This window comes from Protopterus annectens, chromosome 8.part0 (assembly GCF_019279795.1).
Source record: "Protopterus annectens isolate FY-2018-M chromosome 8.part0, PAN1.0, whole genome shotgun sequence".
Classification (NCBI taxonomy): domain Eukaryota; kingdom Metazoa; phylum Chordata; order Ceratodontiformes; family Protopteridae; genus Protopterus; species Protopterus annectens.
In genome coordinates, this window is record NC_056741.1 from 937,311,466 (window position 1) to 937,326,395 (window position 14,930).

Genomic DNA, 14,930 nt, shown 5'->3' on the forward strand with positions numbered 1-14,930 from the left:
AGCAGAAGTGTATGATGGATGGTTGGTAAAGAGGGGACAAGAGAGAGAGAGAGAGATGAAAAAACACGGGTTTTTATCATTTGTATGATATACTTGTAGTCATATATGTGAGTAAGCACTGTGTTATCCAATCTTTGTTAATTAATTTATTTTAACTATTAGTAATATAAAAGTAACACCGTGATAGTGCAGCGGTAGCATTGTTGCTTCACAGCAAGAGGTTCTCCCGTTCGATTCTCGGCTGGAGTGTGAGGAGTGCCTTCTGTGTGGAGTCTGCATGTTCTCCCAGTGGTTGGGTGGGCGTTCAAAAGACATGCATAAATGGGCGTGCCTTCGTTGAAGGCTGAACGTCGAGCTGGCACCTCGGCGTTCATCACAATCTACCGCCAATCATTAGCGGACTGGAGTTCCGCTGTGGCGACGCCTAACCGGGAAAAGCCGAAAGAAAACAAGTAATATAAAAGTAACAACTTGTAAGACATTTCAGTATTATGTCAATTCCAGCAGTGATAACTGTTTTCTGGGAGGGAGTCTGATAGTAAAAATTATTGTTAGAAATATTGTCTTTTACTAAGATTCCTCTGTTACATTTTAGCATTACAATGATATATCATAATTAGCATTCATTTTGTTTTTCAAGATAACTATAAATTTGAATAGGGAATTGGAACAACTGATGGATACATATTTAGCAAGACTGAAAAGCAAACAAGTCATTTTGTCTGTTATCCCATGACTAGGATTCAGCCTCCCATCTCACCAAAAGTGGAAGAAACTACTGGCTAAAAAAATGGCCTGAAGTTAGTAGTCACTGTGATACAGGGATTAAGGGTTTAAGTCTTGCATTACTAGCAATTGTATCCCTCTGCTAAACCACTGTGCAGAAATAAACAACACACCACACTAGCTTACCGCTCTAAAGTGTGTCGTTGCAGATAGCAATGGCAGACTACAAGAGTTCTAGGTGCAGAGTAACTTTCCACTTAGGCAGAACACCACATTTCTTCAAAAATGTGATGCCAGAGAGTAGAGGTGGCACAGAAACAATCTCTGTTTATATAGCATAACAGAAATTTGGTTCAGTTATTCTACAAGCACCTTCTACAAAATCAACGCAAAACACATCAATATGAAAGTGACCACTGCAATATAACATTTTATAAAATGTGAAATATGATCTCAGCTAAATGAACTCTGAATAGATGACTCGGTTATGAAAACAATGCATGCCTACAGAGTTATTGTGGTATTAGCGATGATGCTAGGATAAAGAAAACTGTGAATAAGGTGACATTTTTTTCCTCTGTCTTATTTCAAAGGTGTAACAATATTGATTTTCAAAATTTGTTTAACTTTGTGACGATTTGTGCAAATGTGAGAAAGGAAATGAAGGCAAGAGAACTGCATGAAGCTGCAATTCAAGTGCAAAATGCAACCTCATGCTTCGGAAAGCTAACAAGCCAAAAAATGCAAATTACTAATCAAAAAAAGTATCTCCAGAATTGTCAAGGATGTAGACATTAATATGTAAACAGTTAGGGGGTGTATTTAAGATCTTGATTGTTGTTAAATCTATTGTTTTCTTGTAGTCTGGGGCATTGCTTCTGAGAACATTTTCCATTACATGTGAAAAAACAATTTTTTGCCACTTTTGCTGTGAGAAGGCAAGCGTCTAACATACGCTGAAGTAGTGTTTCCTGTAGAAAGGGAATGATGGCATGGGATTAGCCCTGGGCTTTCTGTACAAAACTGAGGAACAGAGATGTGTAGATATTCAAAACTGCTCGTTGCTCTTAGTCTTGTCTTCACTTATAATATCTTGTCATAGTGTAGAAGACCTAAGTGCATTCATGAAACCGCTATCAAAAATCTACATATTCCTGTACATTTTTATTATTTTGCTTAACTTAGAATAGTTAGGTTCAGTATTTCTTTAATAAGAGATAAGTAAGATATTTAGTTAGTTGTAGGTCAGTTTCTTCTTTACATTGTCTGTTTGTCTGTATATCAGTAGTTTTGATATTCCTTGGGCACTTTCTTACTCTTCTGCATATTTAATCTGTATCTGTAGTGTTTGACTTTGTTTAAGGAAAGTTTTATTCATTAACTTTTAAGACAATATTGTTGGTATACATTATTAATATATGTATTATTGCTTTTTATTACAAGAGAATGGATATTAAGCACTGTGGGGTACAAGCTATGACTTCCATAAGCATTTATATGGATCATGTGAGGATACAACCGGCGAAATATATTACTCTTTACATAGTTGTGTTTAGCTAAGTTGAGAGTAGTCTAGTAGCTTGGGTGTCTGCGTCTCTAGAATGGTAACATTGGAGAATTATACCTCCTTCCCTGGGATCATGTGTATGTGCTTAAATATGCAACATAATACATTGATAACTGCATACTGAACATAAAATGTAATCCATCAAGAGCATGTGTTATGGGAAGGGCTTACAAAACATAATAACCTATAACAGAGCTATTTGTAGCGATAAAATAGCTCAGAAAACGGGTGGTGATGTTTCACAAAATGTTTATTTAAAATACTATAAATGCAAATGCACATTGCTGATCGGCAAATCGAACATGTTTTCATTTCTAACACTGACTTGAAATCGTTGCTCGCCTAATTGTTAATATCAGTTCTGATGTTTATTGTTCAAGTAAAATGCACTACAATGAGAGAGCAAAGAAGATGTAACAGTCAAACTGTCATTTCCATTTCTTTTCTGCAAAACTATTTTCAGGCTAATTATCATTCTGTTTACTGGGGTAGGTATGTTTATTTGCTAAGTAATGTTGAATAGGTCATTTCTGTTTGCTTGTTTTTCTGCAGTGATTATCATGACCCGTCTTAAAATGAACATGTCTGCAGAGGACATCATATGACCTATTGTGGCTGTTAACAGCTAGCTGTCATTGCTCCATGTGTTATGATTTGTGTCCTAAAACTAAGAATAGTATTTTTGCCAAGGATACCAAGCAGTGATTTATGTAATTCAGTGCAATCAGAAATAATTATTTCTAACTTGAAATTCTCCCATTACTGATTTAGGTTAACATTTCTGCCTCTTTGTGGTACCTGACATGATAAAGTGGCATTATGTAAAAATATTTGATGTGTACTTTGATCATCTTCAGAAAGCTGCACTCAGTGAGTCTGAACTGATTTATGAACTAAGTTAAAATTCTTGAGCTATGTATAGCAAGAATGTGCAAGTACTGATAACAGATGGTACTGCATATAATGTTGTGCTTAATGACTATGACTGACTCCATTATTGCCAGCTTCTGGCGGCATTCTTATTTGCTGAAGAAAAAAATGTTACTCTTTTGTGAATGAAACTGACATCTGCTACAAGTGCTGACACGGTATTCTGAATCTGTGGAGAGTAACTTGATTCCAGGACATTGCAAAATGTCGCCATCAGAATGCAGTAGAAATATTTATTCTGGCAATGTCCCTGCAAGATGTTACACATGTCATACACGTCATTTGATCTGCTATACTTACACCAGTATGTAACCACTTTAATACTTAACTGAAGTTTTTCTCAGATACAAAAGTTTATTTATGTATTTATTTATTTATTTATTTATTTATTCATTCATTTATTTTTTATTATTCCTTTTTATTTAGATTTGTTAGCCAGGTAAAGTTGTAATGCTCTCCTGGGCTGCAAACCTAGTGACAACCTATGATCTAAAGGATATGATAAAATGTATCCCATTCACTGGATAACATAACACCACAAGGAAGTAAAATTAATTTTTTTCCTGGGATACACCATCTTATTGGGAGCACTATATGTGACTCAAACAGTACATCATTTACAAAATCCATACTCTTCTCTCGCTCATTTGCAGCCTTATAACTTAACTGCATACCTCGAATGTTTACTTTATTCATTTACATACTTTGGGCCACTATGTTTTCAGGAATAAAATTGGTGTCATTCAGTTTGGTTTTGCTTTTTGATTACTGGGAAAGCACTTTTGTGGTTTGAGAACCAATGACATACAGATGTGTTTCTCATGTTGATCTCACTGCCCTCTGTATTTTGTCAGTATTGTACTGGAGCTGTAGCTCCAGCAGAATAAACATGTATGATTTTTTTTTCTTTTAGGGTTGTGTTTCCACAAAAAATATTGTATGAAATCAATCTGTGTTCATGATGTTGTATCGTCTTTGTATGATGTCATACATATGCCTTTCTTGTAAATGTTATTTCCTTATCAGTGTGTTGCAAAATGAATGTTCCTTACTAAATCTTAATTTATTATTGCATGAAATGTAATCTCGGTCCATGATGTTTTAGCCTCTCTGTATGATGCTACACTTATGTCAGTCTTGTAAACATTATTTCCTCATCAGTGTGTCATGAAATTAATGTTCATTTCTATGCCACATTCTGTAGGTAAAACATTGACAAAATGCAGCATTTCTGCTCAAATTTTTAAAAAGAAAGTTCTAGAAGAAACATGCGCACCCCTCTCCCATCTCCAAAATCTCTTTTTTTTTCTCCACTTAGATTTTATATTAAAGCATAATAACCTTCTTTAAAAAATAAATTAAGTTAATTTGTATAATAAGCTGTCACAGTTTATTTATACATCCAATGACTCTTCAGAAAAGTTCACAATTTGAACTGTGACCAGGCGGAGCAAAACAGAAATGTACTTATTTGTGTTGTCTATCTACAGCATCTTAGAGGTTGCTGCCCTATGACAGAAACTCTGGTTTATACACCACATGAACAAATGCTGTCAAAAATGTTGGGACACTGTTAAATAATGTTTGTATGAAAAGAAGACTAGATTATATGTGCTGGATAATACATAAACCATGATGCTACACAGCACCAGGTATGCAAAACATATAAAACTATTCACAAGGTTTGTTTAAGCATACACTGTGCACCATGGTACATTTACTATGCTTAGAGTGTTGCAGTGGCAAACTGCCAGTTATAATCACAAGATACATGTTTTACGAGGATCTTCTCCTACAGTAGGAACCTAGCTATGCATATAGGGTGTGTCATGTTATATGTACAGATGGTAGCAATAAAAGTATCACACAAGACAAATTATAATAAAGGAGGAGATGTGGATGTATATTTTCCATGACACACCCCACATCTATACAGTTCTATAGGTTCATAGTTGAGTACCAGACTAGCTGCCCTTGTGGGCCATTTAAAGCCTAGCCAATTTCCCCTTCACCAAAACTATTATACCTTCTCCCTTTTTAAATCTCTCCAAGTCTTTTTTGTTTCTAATAACACTACATGAGTGGACCTATTCCTAAGTCAAAGTATGATTAAAATTCATGAAATTAGTATTGTTTAAATCTTTGATGTTAGCCAGAGTGCTCTTCACAGCACTCACAATGTGCCCAGTAATGACACTTCGACAATTCATATGGAGTTACATGTATCTGTAACGTATCTGAGTATGACTGAAATTCTTTTTTTATAAGATCCATTGCTCCTACTACTATTCGAACTGTCTAGTTATCCTTCTTTCAAATTGCCCTCTCATATTTTATGACTGTGTCTCTCTCTACATAAGACACTATAGTCACAGGATGTAGCAAATTCAATGATTAATGCTACTTTTGTATTCTTTTCATGGACTACTATATCTGGTTTTCTTGCATCCTTTTTTTGAACTGTTGATAATGGGTGATCCCATGTGATATAAACTTCATGATTTTCTATAATGCTCTGTGGCTCAATTTTCCAATGTTTTTTAGCTAGTTCAACATTATAATGTTTGCACAATCCCAAATATAACAGTCTTGCCACATTACTATGCCTTTTGGCATTCAGTCCTTTTGCCATTAGGATATCATAACCAGCAACAAGATGTGTCTTCTGTTTCCAGTTCTCTTTTATAAAACCTACATTTCTCTGTTTCTCCCATATGTTCAATGGACTTTGTAAACCAAAGTGTACATAGTCCACTATCTTGGGCCACCAATATTAACCTTTCATCTTTTGGTTTAAATTCACCTCTCCTTAACCATACCTGTGTTTGACACTGATCAACATGAGGTTGTTCCAAGAGTTTTCTAAACTTGCAACTATAGTTATGCATTTTCCACATTTCTTGCCTTCACATCTGATCCTTCACCTTATATTCTTTCTTTTGTTTTTTTGTCACAATCAATTGCTGCCTGATCTTTATCTACTTCTGGTTTAATTTCATTTCCTGCATTGTTTCTGCTAAACTATGCATGGATGTCATCTTAGACTTATTTTCCTCATATTTTAAAACTTTTACTACATTTGGGTCTTTTGATGTCAGCAGACATGTATGCTTTCCCTATGATTACAGATCTATACATGTAATCAATTTTGAGGAGGTCCATACCTCTTTCAGAATGGGGAATATATAGTCTTAGTATGCACTGATTTTATAAATCATTTGATAAGCATGAAGCATCCTTCTTGTTTTCCTCCCCAACTGATCCATCACCTTTTGGGACCAGTCAGTCACTACAAAACTTTAAGTTATGTCAGGATGTCAGGAAGAGCAAATTGGCTTATAGTTTGGACTTTGTTCCTAGATGTCAGTGCTGTTTTTAGCATTAATTTTAGTCTTCTAAAATATTCCTTACTAAGTTTTATTTGTATTTGTTCATGTTTTATTGTTGATCCTTCATCAATTCCCAAATATTTATATACTTGCTCAAGTCCTTTTATATTACATTCCTATCCCAGGCTAATGTTTTCATGGTGCTGCAGCTTTCCTGTTTTAAATGTTGCTTTTTCACATTTATCAAGACCAAATGACATTCTTATATGATCTGAAAACGTTTTGACTACTTGCAGTTTTGCTTTCAGCTCCTTAGTTGATGAACTATACAGTTTTATCATCCACAAAAAGAAAATCATAAGTCTTTACACTTTGTTGTTTTCTAGGAGCCAAATTGTAGCCATGACCTAAAATGTTAAATACACAGCTTAATGGGTAAAGGGCAAAACAAAAGAGCAGTGGTGCCAAAGAGTCACACTGGAATATCCCCCTTTGAATTTTTATCTCTGGAATAATAATTTGTACTTTATCATGGCTTAACTGCAATGTAGTTTGCCACTGTTTCTGTTCATGGTCGCTGTAATGTAATTGGTCAGTGTAGGGTGTATCCTGTACATTTTAAGCATTCTTTTATCCATGAATGAGGAATACTATCAAAGGCTGTTTTGTAGTCTATCCATGCCGTGCTTAGATTCCTACCCTTTTTATAATTTTCAATTTTGTCTTTCCCTGGGATTCAGCAAGCAGCCGTGCAAGAATAAGTTATTCCTGTATGGCAGAGACTGTTCCTATTCAGCATGGCAGCGCGCCATGCATATTTATGAAGGCGTGCTGCCATGCTCTAAAACGGACATGGTTCCATGTACGAGCACAGGGGGTGTGTCTGAGAGCAGAGCTCTCACAATACACACACCCCCTGCACTCCAGAATTACCTTTCAGCAATAAAAAATGAGCAAGAATGCTCGTAACATCCCCAACCCATCAGGATAACAAATCTGTGGTCAAAGGCATAAGGGACAATGTCCAGATTTTTGCCTCATATTTTTGGTGTGTTCCCCCCTAAAATCTGTACCTTTCTGGCAAATAGCTGAGGATTGAAGTCATTAAATGATGACAAACATTTGAGTTTAAGACTCCACATCCTTCAGAAAATTCATGCTAATGTAAAACCTATTATTCAATTAACTTTTTAAGTTTGCAAGCTACCAAGCCAAAAGCTGTTAGGATAACACAGGTAGCATAAGCACATAGTGCACACCTCCCAACCCATCAGAATAAGGAATGTAGACAAAGCCAAAAGGGACAATTGTCCCACAAAGCAGAAAGTTGATAAAATAACAGGTTCAGCATTAGCAGGGATATTCTGAAGGGTATAGATAAAATAACACACCAAAACTTTTTTTTTTTTATAAATGTTTTAATGTTTAAGCATAACTGAGCTGGTGTGTTTGTTGCTTAGCTACGCTTAGTCCAGCTTAAACAGCACAAGAAGTTAAACAGCAAGAGACATCCAACATAAGCAGTAGTGTAATAGTGTAGTGGTTGGTGTATATGCTTTGTAAGTAGTCATTCCTGGTTTGATCCCTCCAGTAACCAATTTGCATTTTACATGTGAAAGAAGTACATAAACATTTTTTTATTATTATTAGCTATTAAATAACATATATTTGTTAACTGGAGTACTGCATTAGGTCCAGATGTAAGGTACTAAACAGAGCTGGGGATCCCGAAAAGTACGCTGTAAAAGCCAGGTCCATAGAAAAGCTTTATTTAGTACACTTTTTTAAAAATATAAAACAAGAAAGTCAATGGATTAAGCACTTTCATCTCTGCTTATTCAGAGACTTCTACAGAATGCCATGCCAAACCATGCAAGTGTTTTTATATCATCATTGTTGAATAAAATACAAGCCCCCTAATCACTGCACCAGACCAACCAAAAAGCACAATCAATTATATATATATATATATATATATATATATATATATATATATATATATATATATACATGTACTAAATGCATCCCTCATAAATCTCATAAAACACATCAAATAAGATAATAGAGCATATAAATATCTCTTAAATAACATTTAAATATTTAAATATTTACAATTCCACGGCTTTACATATTAATCTAAAGGGCATATTTAAAACCATAAATAAAAGAGCTAATCTAGCAGCAAGACATAAAAGGACAATGACTAATACAGGAGATAAAATAAAATAAAAGACGTGATAAAATTTTGTGTTTTACCCTCATTTTTAAGAGTCCCAAACCTAGGGCCAATTTAGAGTGATCAATGCACCTGCAGCATGTCTTTGGGATGTGGGAGGAAACCGGAGCACCTGGAAACTCACTCGACCACAGGGAGGACATGCAGACTCCGCACAGAAGGCACCCCAGCCGAGGATTGAACCGGAGAACTTCTTGCTGTGAGATGATAATGCTAACCACTGCACCACCATGGCCACCCCAATGGCAAAGTTAAAACTATGGTCCACAAATTCAATACAATGTTTAGCTAATGCATTTTTATCATTTTTCTTTTTTATATCCCTCAGATGTTCATAAATACATTTTTTTAATTTCCTCTCTGTTTTTCTAATATAGAAACAGAGGCATTTTAAACAAAATACCCAGTATACTACTTTCTCAGTATTACACAAACATCTTTTGTTTAATTTTATATTAATGTTATTCACATTAAAAATACAGCCTTCCTTAATATAAGGACAATAATTACAGGCACCACACTTACTCATATTACCATTCATTGCCCCTTGGAGGTTGTTTCTAAAATATTTTTCAAACATTTACCCCTTCTATAAGCAATAATGGGTCTCTCACCTACAGATTCCCTAATTTTGTTATCACTTGTCATTACCATCCAGTTCTTTGAGAGTATACCCACAATACACTTGCTTGAACTATTAAATGTTGTAACAAATGCAGTATTAAAATTGTCTTGTCTCACGGGACACCCTCTGTCCAAATCACTAGGTCTGTCAGAATTCAAGCTATCAATATTACCTACAGCATCATAATTAGGGATAGTATCAGTATAATTTTCTTGCTGGTTCAGGAGGGGCAAAAAATTCCCCTTTCACATTTTACTACTTCAAGCATAACATCATTCACTAGATTAGAGGGATATCCCCTACTTAGAATCATTTCTTTCAGTGTCACACTCATTTAAGAATCTATCAAAGAATGTGACCATTCGTGTCACCCTCACAAACTGCCCTTTCACCACCTCTTTCTTCTGTTTATAGGGATGGGAACTCTCATAGTGTAAAAACTGTTGGAGTATGTGGCTTTCCTAACAATCTCTCATTTAAAAATGTTTTGTTGTCTGTCTTTTATTAATTTAACATCTAAATAAGAAATGTCCTCAATACCAATAGTATGTGTGAATTTTAAAAATGTGGTTGAATTGTTTACATACTCTAAAAACTCATGCATCATTTCAGTTGGTCCAGTCCAATAAATAAAAATGGCATCCAAAAACCACATTAACACTTACAATATGAAAAATAAGGTGATCCTAACAAGAACTTTTTCTCCCATTGGAGCATGACTACATTAGCATAGAGACCCCCACAGGCTGAGCCAATTGAGACCCCTTCCACTTGCAGATAGAACTCATTGTCAAATAAGATAAAGTTATTGTATAGAACAATTTCAAGTAAATGTTCATATACTTTAACCTCCCTTTGTTTTATCCCTTTATCATGCAGGTAATCACAAAACCATTCAATACCTAACTTATGTGGTATGATAGTGTATAAACCTTTAACTTCAATGGTTATAAATATCCCACTGTCAAAAAAAATCCAGTTTATTTATTCTTTTGTCAAAAAATCCCAGGAATCTTTACACAAGTAAATTTCATTTGTAGCAAACCTTTTCAATTTAATATCTAAGAATTTTGCGACTGGCTGTGTGATGGACCTTTGCCCATCCACAATGGGTCTCATTGGGAGTTTATTTAAATCTTTATGGATCTTGGGCTACCCAAACATAATTGGTATTTTAGGGTGAGTCACATTCATGTAATTAAATTCATAAATGTTTATACTTCCTTTGATAAATAAATCATTCAGTTCACCCCTAACTTTTCTGTATGTGCCATTTACCTCATTAAGTGAAACCTTTTGGTAAGTTGTACCATTCAATATCTTTTTCATTTTTTCATTATATAAATTTATGTCCATAATCACAATATCTCCACCTTTGTCAGGCTTGACAATTCTTACCTCTTCATTATTTTTCAACATCTATAGGCAATTATTCTCTTATTTAGATATATTATATACATTATTATTATTACACTTCTTTTTACCTAAATTACGAAAATTAATTTCACACAGATTTTTCAAAAAGCTGTAATAAAGAGTGGAGTGGGGGGTTATAGGCACTTGATATATACAGTGGATTACTTATATAGTGAACATTATGAAACAGAACATTTAAATTCAGTTTCCTAACAAGCTGTTTTAAATCCACTATGGTATTAGCCAAGTCCATTGATTTTGCTGGCACAAAAGACATACCTATTGCTAGTAAATCACAAATAGCCTGATCAATGCTCACACTAGAAAAATTAAATACTTTAAAGTCACCTTTAAAGTTCAAATGAATGGTGGGGTAGCAAGGTGGGGGTTCACATTCAATTACCTCCGGACTTGTGCATTGTAGCTCAGGCCCCTCTCATGTTCCCCTTCGAGTTGGGGTATTTGCCCCCTCTCCCCCATTGCATCTGTAAATCCATTGGTTGAATACTCTCCTGGCTGTTCCTTTGCCTGCGGCTTTCTGATCACCTCAGGGGTAGAAATTCCTCCAGGAAAGGTATGTGCCTAATATTAACTGGAATCTAGGAATATGTGTAGAAACAGTCAGGTAATGTTAACAAACATTCCCTCCACAGGTCTGTTAGATAAGAAAACTGTGCCTGCCAATAAAGATTTAAATCCTGGAGTGGTAGCGTTTACTCTGGTATAGTATGGCCTGACATGTAGCATTCAGTAACATCTGATATCAGAATAGTACTGTTGTGTCAACCACTCTTTCTCACACTGTGCTACATAAAAATATGTGTAGGAATGTCTGTATAAGATGGTTGTAATCACAAGGTCAGATTGTACAAACAAGAGAGACTAAGATAGAAAACACTGAACAGATAGACAGCAATATCCAAATAGCACACTCTGCTATGACTTTAATTGTTGTATTTTTAGCATACATAGCCATGGTTTGAATCCTGGGAGTGGTAGTAAGCAGTATGCATAATCATACCTCTCAACTGTACAGATTTTTCAGAATGTCCAGATAATTGGCTCATATTTTCTGCCTGTTTCTCTGTCCCCCTGGCAAATCAGAGGGATGATCTCCAAATTGTAGTTACAAAATAATGACATACATTTGATATTCAGACTTCAAAACCTTCAGAAAATGTATATTAAAACAAATCCTGTCACTCTAGAAGCTCTCCAAGTTTATGACAGCAATATTCAAAACATGTCCCTATTTGTACCCCCATGTTGTCAAGCTTTGCCCAGAGTGTGTGCATTAAGAGGTTGAGAGGTATGTGTATAATATTAATTTGGAATCTGGGAATATGTGTAGAAACAGACAGGTAGTGTTTCCAAACATTCCTGCCACAGGTCTACCAGGTAAGAGATGTAGAACTTAGCTATAAGACAGTTGAAGTATACACTGTGTACAAACATAACACTGCCCAAACCAAGGCCATAGGGTATTGTAATAATACCTGTACCTTAATGATTAGAGCAATGATCATTAAAGTTGTGAGTACTACAAGGATATATAAGTTGTTAATTGACATCTCTCTCTCCCCCACCATATCTGCAACAATAATCTAAGTATCCAAATCAATGGGTATGTTTACACCAAACCTACTGTTGGGACATATGTCCTAGTGTTCAATAAATATTGAAATGTGTTTCTATTAATGTTCCATGTTGAAATACTATCATTGGTGGCCTGTTGCTATCAATGTAACCCACATGCCATTGCAATGGCCACTGTGGTTCCATATATGCATGTGACTGTTTGCTATGCAACTGTTCCAAATCTGGTGTTTTGGGTTAATGGGAATATCTATGCATGCTGTTATAACTAATCCAGGATTGTGTTGCTTACTAACCCACATATGTTTTAAAACTGCAACACCATAACACGTATGGGAAGGCAGGTCTCAGCGGACCCACCTCTTCCACCTCAACTGGCCATGGTACCAGGCTGCAGCATGCCTGGGACCCACCCCAGGACCTCCTCATCTGCTGGACCTGCTCCACCTTCAGGTGGAACCACCTCAGGGTATGGGACTCATCCCCCCTGGGATCGGGCGCAGACAGGATCCTGTCACCCAAAGTCAGGTTCGGGGATTGGTGCGTAGCTAGCTCTGAAGGGAGTTTGTAGATTTGCTACACCATCTTGAGGGCCACGTGGTACATTTACAGAGTCAGCCTGCCCCTCCTGCTCAGCCCCAAGCACAAACAGCTTCGGGGCCATGAAGGTACAGTGGTGATTGCCCATGGTTGGGGACCTTAGTCCCACTGTTTCCATTTGTGTCTCATGGGCTTCTGATTTGCAAACACCCCTCCCCATCCAAGGTGTGTACCCCCACATGTGTCATATACCGCCAATGTATGCTGTCATGTCTGTCTTGTCTGTCTTCCTACCTAACCTGCCTCCCCAAATATACCTACTATCCTTCCACAACATCCCACTCTCACCTTAAAAAAAAGGGCAAGCTGTTCCCCCAAAAAAATACATAGCTGTCCATTTTGCACATGTGTCCACTGGACACATATAATCTGGTCTAATTGGCTTCACAACACATTATTGTTGTCCACACCCCTCTCTTAGGGGTTTGAGTGTTCAACTCTACCTCCAAATTCAGTACATATGCACAGCTGGTGCTGTAGAAGAAATAGACAGCTATGTACCTTCCCTACATCCATCCTGCACATCCCTAGCTACTTTCCCTATTGTTTTTCCCTCTGCATGCTCCCTTTTTTACCACTTTCCTATCACCCCTTTTTTCTTTTCTTTTAAAGAAATTAGCGTAGGGGTAAGCAGGAGTAAGCACTTTTAAGCAGTAGTAAGTGGGTTTAAGCCATTATCCCTTCCTCGACAGCTGAACTGATCTACCTCGAATTAACCAGCAATTGCAAGTCTTGAACCCAGGACCCTGCACAACATAGCCACAACAAGTTAACAGTAAGCCATCTCAGCTGTAAGATGTCAGGATGATTTCTTTAACATATCATGCAGAACAGTCAGTCTACCATAGGGAATGTACAATGTGAAAGCAGTATTTATTTATTATTTATTTATTTTACATTTATTAACCGGGAGAGTCCAACTGGATACATGTCCATTTTCAGCGGGCCGGGGAGGGGAAAAAAAAAACAGACATACATAACAGACATATGATGCAAAAAAGGAAAAAAAAAAGGAGTTCAGTTTCTAAATAAATACAATATAAAGATACATCAACAGAAAAATAAAAAAAAAAATATAACAGTAAACATTGATATGTATAAAAAGAGTATATACAGAGGGTGCACAGCATATCAGACAGCCATTATTCCTACAGTTGCCACCTTTCAAAAATTTCAGCGTTTGATTTTTTCCTACAAATGAGAATTATTGCATGAAACATATACTGACACACAATGCAAAGGACATGACACCACACACAAGTTTGCATATATAGAAACGTTTATTTGTGTACTATTTCAGTTGTTTATGCCATTTCTTATAGCAGTTAGGTGTTTGAAATACATAATAACTGATTTATGCAACTCTCAAACAAAACATATGAATCAGTAATCTGCAAAACATAACATACTTTGCTGTCTAGGCTAAAGCCTTCAAGTAGTACAACAGTAAAAAACACACTTGCCTTGAAGATAAGAATCAATCAACACATAATTACAGATGTAGTTCAGCAGCCTCCAATTACACTCTGTACTCAACCCCTAGGGGGAAAAGTATTAGTTGTCACTGTGTTTCTGTGTATCTGTTACATAATGCTTAACTTAAAATGTCACTATCACACTGACAAACAGAACTGTGTGTAAGACAGTAAGCTCTAGCTCACCACTGTTCCCATGGTGAAACCTATGAAAATGTGCAGCCATATACCTTAATGTTTCTTACTACTGATATCCAGCACATGTTGCAACAGCCTAGGTTAAAAACATTTAATACCCCTCCCCCATAAAATGTCTTACAAGGGCATATAACAGTGTTCTCCATACACTGACCTCTGGACTGTACAAGGTCATACATGTTTTGTCCAGCTGTAGCCCTCATATATATGGACCCTACCCCACAATTTGTGT